This window comes from Pseudorca crassidens, chromosome 3 (genome assembly GCF_039906515.1).
Source record: "Pseudorca crassidens isolate mPseCra1 chromosome 3, mPseCra1.hap1, whole genome shotgun sequence".
NCBI lineage: Eukaryota > Metazoa > Chordata > Mammalia > Artiodactyla > Delphinidae > Pseudorca > Pseudorca crassidens.
The window spans coordinates 35713234-35718887 of NC_090298.1; the positions used below are offsets into that span (position 1 = coordinate 35713234).

At 41.6% G+C, this 5654-nt stretch overlaps 1 protein-coding gene across 5 annotated transcripts in view; it reads left to right on the forward strand.

The window, feature by feature from the left end:
* The window catches only part of GHR (growth hormone receptor), a 272691-nt gene that overhangs the window by 161561 nt on the left and 105476 nt on the right, over window positions 1-5654 (forward strand). The window lies entirely within an intron of this gene.

Consider the following 5654-nt stretch of genomic DNA (forward strand, 5'->3'; position numbering starts at 1 on the left):
GTCTTGTTCCTGATCTTAGTGGAAATGCTTTCAGTTTTTCACCATTGAGAATGATGTTTGCTATGGGTTTGTCATATATGGCCTTTTTTATGTTGAGGTAGTTTCCCTCTATGCCCATTTTCTAGAGAGTTTTTACCATAAATGGGCATAGAATTTTGTCAAAAGCTTTTTCTGCATCTATTGAGTTGATCATATGGTTTTTATTACTTAATTTGTTAATATGGTGTATCACATTGATTGATTTGCATATATTAAAGAATCCTTGCATTCCTGGGATAAATCCCAGTTGATCATGGTGTATGATCCTTTTAATGTGCTTTTGGATCCTGTTAACTAGTATCTTGTTGAGGATTTTTGCATCTATATTCATCAGTGATATTGGTCTGTAAGTTTCTTTTTTTGCAATATCTTTGTCTGGTTTTGTTATCAGAGTGATGGTGGCCTCATAGAACAAATTTAGGAATGTTCCTCTGCAATTTTTTGGAAGAGTTTGAGGAGGATGGGTGTTAGCTCTTCTCTAAACGTTTGACAGAATTCACCTGTGAAGTCATCTGGTCCTGGACTTTTGTTTGTTGAAAGATTTTTAATTACAGTTTCAATTAATACTTGTTACTTGTGACAGGTCTGTTTATATTTTCTAATCCTTCCTGGTTCAGTCTTGAAAATTGTACCTTTCCAAGAATTTGTCCATTTCTTCGTGGTTGTCCATTTTATTGGCGTATTGTTGTTTGTAGTAGTCTCTTATAATCCTTTGTATTTCTGTGGTGTCAGTTGTGATTTCTCCTTTTTCATTTCTAATTTTATTGATTTGTGTCCTCTCCCTTTTTTTCTTGATGAGTCTAGCTAATAGTTTATCAATTTTGTTTTTCTTCTCAAAGAACCAACTTTTAGTTTTATTGATCTTTGCTATTGTTTTCTTCATTTCTATTTCATTTATTTCTGCTCTGATCTTTATGATTTCTTTCCTTCTACTGACTCTGGGTTTTCTTTGTTCTTCCTTCTCTAGTTGCTTTAGGCATAAGGTTAGATTGTTTATTTGAGATTTTTCTTGTTTCTTGAGGTGAGATTGAATTGCTATAACTTCCCTCTTAGAACTGCTTTTGCTGCATCCCATAGGTTTTGGGTTGTTGTGTTTTCATTGTCATTTGTTTCTATGTATTTTTTTATGTCTTTTTTGATTTCTTCAGTTATCTCTTGGTTATTAAGTAGTGTATTGTTTAGCCTCCATGTGTTTGTATTTTTAACAGATTTTTTCCTGTAATTCATATCTAGTCTCATAGCATTGTGGTTGGAAATGATACTTGATACAATTTCAATTTTCATAAATTTACCAAGACTTCATTTATGACCCAAGATATGATCTATCCTGGAGAATGTTCCATGAGCACTCGAGAAGAAAGTGTATTCTGTTGTTCTGGGTGGAATGTCCTATAAATATCAATTAAGTCCATCTTGTTTAATGTATCATTTAAAGCTTGTGTTTCCTTTTTTATTTTCATTTTGGTTGCTCTGTCCCTTGGTGAAAGTGGGGTGTTAAAGTTCCCTACTATTATTGTGTTACTGTCAATTTCCCCTTTTATGGTTGTTAGCATTTGCCTTATGTATTGAGGTGCTCCTATGTTGGGTGCATAAATATTTACAATTGTTGTATCTTCTTCTTGGATTGATCCCTTGATCATTATGTAGTGTCCTTCCTTGTCTCTTATAACATTCTTTATTTTAAAGTCTAGTTTATCTGATATGAGTATTGCTGCTCCAGCTTTCTTTAGATTTCCATTTGCATGGAATATCTTTTTCTATCCCTTCACTTTCCGTCTGTATGTGTCCCTAGGTCTGAAGTGGGTCTCTTGTAGACAGCATATATATGGGTCTTGTGTTTGTATACATTCAGCCAGTCTGTGTCTTTCGGTTGGAGCATTTAATCCATTTATATTCAAGGTTATTATTGATATGTATGTTCCTATTACCATTTTCTTAATTGTTTTGGGTTTGTTTTTGTGGGTCTTTTTCTTCTCTTGTGTTTCCCGCCTAGAGAAGTTCCTTTAGCATTTGTTGTAAAGCTGGTTTGGTGGTGCCAAATTCTCTTAGCTTTTGCTTGTCTGTAAAGCTTTTGATTTCTCTGTTGAATCTGAATGAGATCCTTGCTGAGTAGAGTAATCTTGGTTGTAGGTTTTTCTCTTTCATTACTTTAAGTATATCCTGCCACTCCCTTCTGGCCTGCAGAATTTCTGCTACATATCAGCTGATAACCTTACGGGGATTCCTTTGTATGTTATTTTTTGCTTTTCCCTTGCTGCTTTTAATATTTTTTCCTTGAATTTGATTTTTGTTAGTTTGATTAATTATGTGTCTTGGTGTATTTCTCCTAGTGTTTTTCCTGTATGGGACTCTCTGCACTTCCTGGACTTGGGTGACTATTTCCTTTCCCACGTTAGGAAAGTTTTCCACTATAATCTCTCTGAATATTTTCTCAGACCTTTTCTTTTTCTCTTCTTCTTCTGGGACCCCTGTAATTCGAATGTTGGTGCTTTTAGTGGTCCCTGAGACTGTCCTCAATTCTTTTCATTCTTTTTTCTTTATTCTGCTCCTCGGCAGTTATTTCCACCATTCTGTCTTCCAGCTCACTTACTCGTGCTTCTGCCTCAGTTATTTTGTTATTGATTCCTTCTAGTGTATTTTTCATTTCAGTTATTTTGTTGTTCATCTCTGTGTTTGTTCTTTGGTTCTTCTAGATCTTTGTTAAACATTTCTTGTATTTTCTCAATCTGTGCCTCCATTCTGTTTCCAAGATTCTGGATCATCTTTACTATAGTTACTCTGAATTCTTTTTCAGGTAGGTTGCTATTTCCTCTTCATTTATTTTGTCTTGTAGGTTTTTACCTTGCTCCTTTATCTGTGACATATTTTTTTGTCATCTCTGTTTTGTTTTGTTTTTGGTGGGTGGATTATGTTTCTGTCTTACTGGGTTTTGGCCTGAGGCTTCCAGCACTGGAGTTTGTAGGCTCTTGGGTAGAGCTGGGTCTTGGTGCTGAGATGAGGACCTCTGAGAGACCTCACTCCGATGAATAGTCCCTGGAGTCTGAGGTTCTCAGTTAGTCCAGTGGTTCGGACTCGGAGCTCCCACTGCAGGAGCTCAGGCCTGACCCCCGACTGGTGAACCAAGATCCTGCAAGCCATGCAGGGTTCAAAAAAAGAAGAAAAGGAGCAGAACAATAACAAAGAGTAAAACAATAAGATTAGAAAACTAACTGATGTGTTAGAAAGAATAAAAAAATAAAATTATAGATGAAACAACAACTGGAAGGTAAACCAGAACCACAATAGTAAAAGAGAGGAGGAAAAAAAAACCCAAAAAGGCCTTGGCTGTGGGGCAGGGCTTAGGCAGGGGCAGGGTTTCGGCAGTTGGCAGGGCCTATACTTAGGACCCACAGGGCTGGAGAAGGCCCTGGCGGGGGTGGGGCGTGGGGCTTAGGCTCAAGGTAGCAGGACAGACCCAGGCGTGCCTCTGGCCTTGGAGCATGGAGGACCAGGTCCAGGACCCCAGCAGGCTCACTGGGCCCAAGTGGGCAGGGGATATGCTTGGCGTGTCCCTCCCCAGCCTCTGATCCCAGAGGGCCCCCCTCCCCATTGGCCTCTCTTCTTCTTCCCCCACCTCCCTCCTACGCCTGTAGGACCAACACAGCCCAGAGGGGGCCTTGGAGGGCAGGGGACCTGGCCTGGGAGCCCAGCAGGCTTTCCGGGGCTGAGTGGGTTGGGGACATGCCTACCGCATATCCCCTGATTCTCAGGTCCTGGAGGGTGCGCCCCCACCATGGCCTCTCCTCCTCTTCCCCCATCTTCCCTCCCTCCTTCCCATGTCCCTAGGACCCATGAGGCTTCCTGGGGCCCAAGTTGGCAGCAGAAACACCCACCGTGCCTCCCCTGATCCTCTGGTCCCAGATGACCCCTCCCACCCAACTCTCCTCTTCTCCCCCTGCCTCCCTCCTATGCCCCTAGGACCAACTTGGCTGGGAGGAGGCCTCGGAGGGCGGAGGACCCAGCCCGGGAGCCCAGCAGGGTTCCTGGGGAGGATTGGGCAGGGCAAATGGTAGGCGCGCTCCCCCTAATCCTCCGAGCCCCCAAAGGGTCCCTCCAGGTATGGGAACCCCTCCCCCCTCCCAGACACCCCTCAGGGGCTCCAGTCCTATCTAACCTCCACTTCTCCTCCCCCCTCACTCCCCACCACGTCCTACATGGTCTCTCAAGGGTTCCTCCTATCTCCTTGGGCATCGAGGTCCCCCACCAGTGTCCAGCAGGCTCCCTAGTTGTGGGGAGACACGAACTCTGCATCCTCCCCCACCGCCTTCTTGACTCTGCCCTCCCAAAAGTGGTTTTTCCATTTTTTGGAAGCTTTTAAGTTGCTTATTTTTGAAAACTCTCAATCAGAATTGTGGAATCAAACAATAAAACTCAGTATGTATAGAAATCCATTTTATCAGTCTAGGTCCAGGGAGGAAGGAGATGGCATATGCAAAGAGTCTAACTAGAGAGAGTGTAATGATGTGTATCTTTACAAAAGAGTCCACAGAGTTAAAGAAACCAATTCATGGTGAAGGACCCAGAGCTAGCAATAGCTGAGAGCCTTTACTGCCCCGTATCTACATGAGCAAGGGGAGAAAACAGCATTCTAGATCCGAGGTGGGACACAGAGTAGTATGAGAGGAGCCATGTGACCAGAGCTGTCATGGTGGAACACAGTCTCTGCCAGAAACAGAGAGAAGCAGAGAGGGGGACTTTAAAATTATTTTTGATGCAAATAACAGAATATCCCGTTAGTAGTGGCTCCAGCCATATGGACATTTACTGTTTACTTAAATTTAGAAGTGGTCTCGGGTTTGGTTAGGCAGGTTAAGGATGTCATCAGGCTTTTCTTGGGTTTCTGCTCCACCCCTAGTGTGATGGCTTTTTGGCTTCATGATCGTCACTGCCTAATGGCCAGACGATAGCTAAAACTCCAGACATCACATACATACTCAAGGCTTGAAGATAGAACAGGTAATGGTGTCAGCAAGCTCTTCTTTTGCAACTTGTCCATTTTTTAAGGCATCTAAAGGTTTTCCAGAAGTCTTCAGCCAACGTCCACATAAGTCTCTTTAGTCAGAACTCTTTCACCTGCCACCTCCAGTTGCAAAGGATGTCATAAGTGTGAACATCTGACAAAGGTGAATGGGATATCTTAACTGGTTTAGACTAATCCCAATGTAGCCATGAGTTGGGGTAATTTGGTTCCTAACTGTTGGGTAACCAACCAATGGTGTCTGCCCACAGGAACTTCTTTTTTTTCACATGTGGCTTGCTGGAATTGTAATTGGATTGCATTGGACCTATAGATCAATTTAGAAAAAATCGATAACAGTATTGAGTCTTTCAATTTATGAACATGGAATATCTGTCCATTTACTGAGGTCATCTTTAATTTTTCTCCAGATAAGTTTTATAGTTTTCAGTGTCAAGGTCTTGCACACCTTTCAACAGATTTATTCCTAGGTATTATATTTTTCATGCAGTTACAAATAGTACTGTAGGTTTTTTTAATTTATGAAATTTATTTTCTTATATAAATTACGTATTTCTCTGGGCAGACAGCCTTCACCTTATTGCACTAACAGCACATC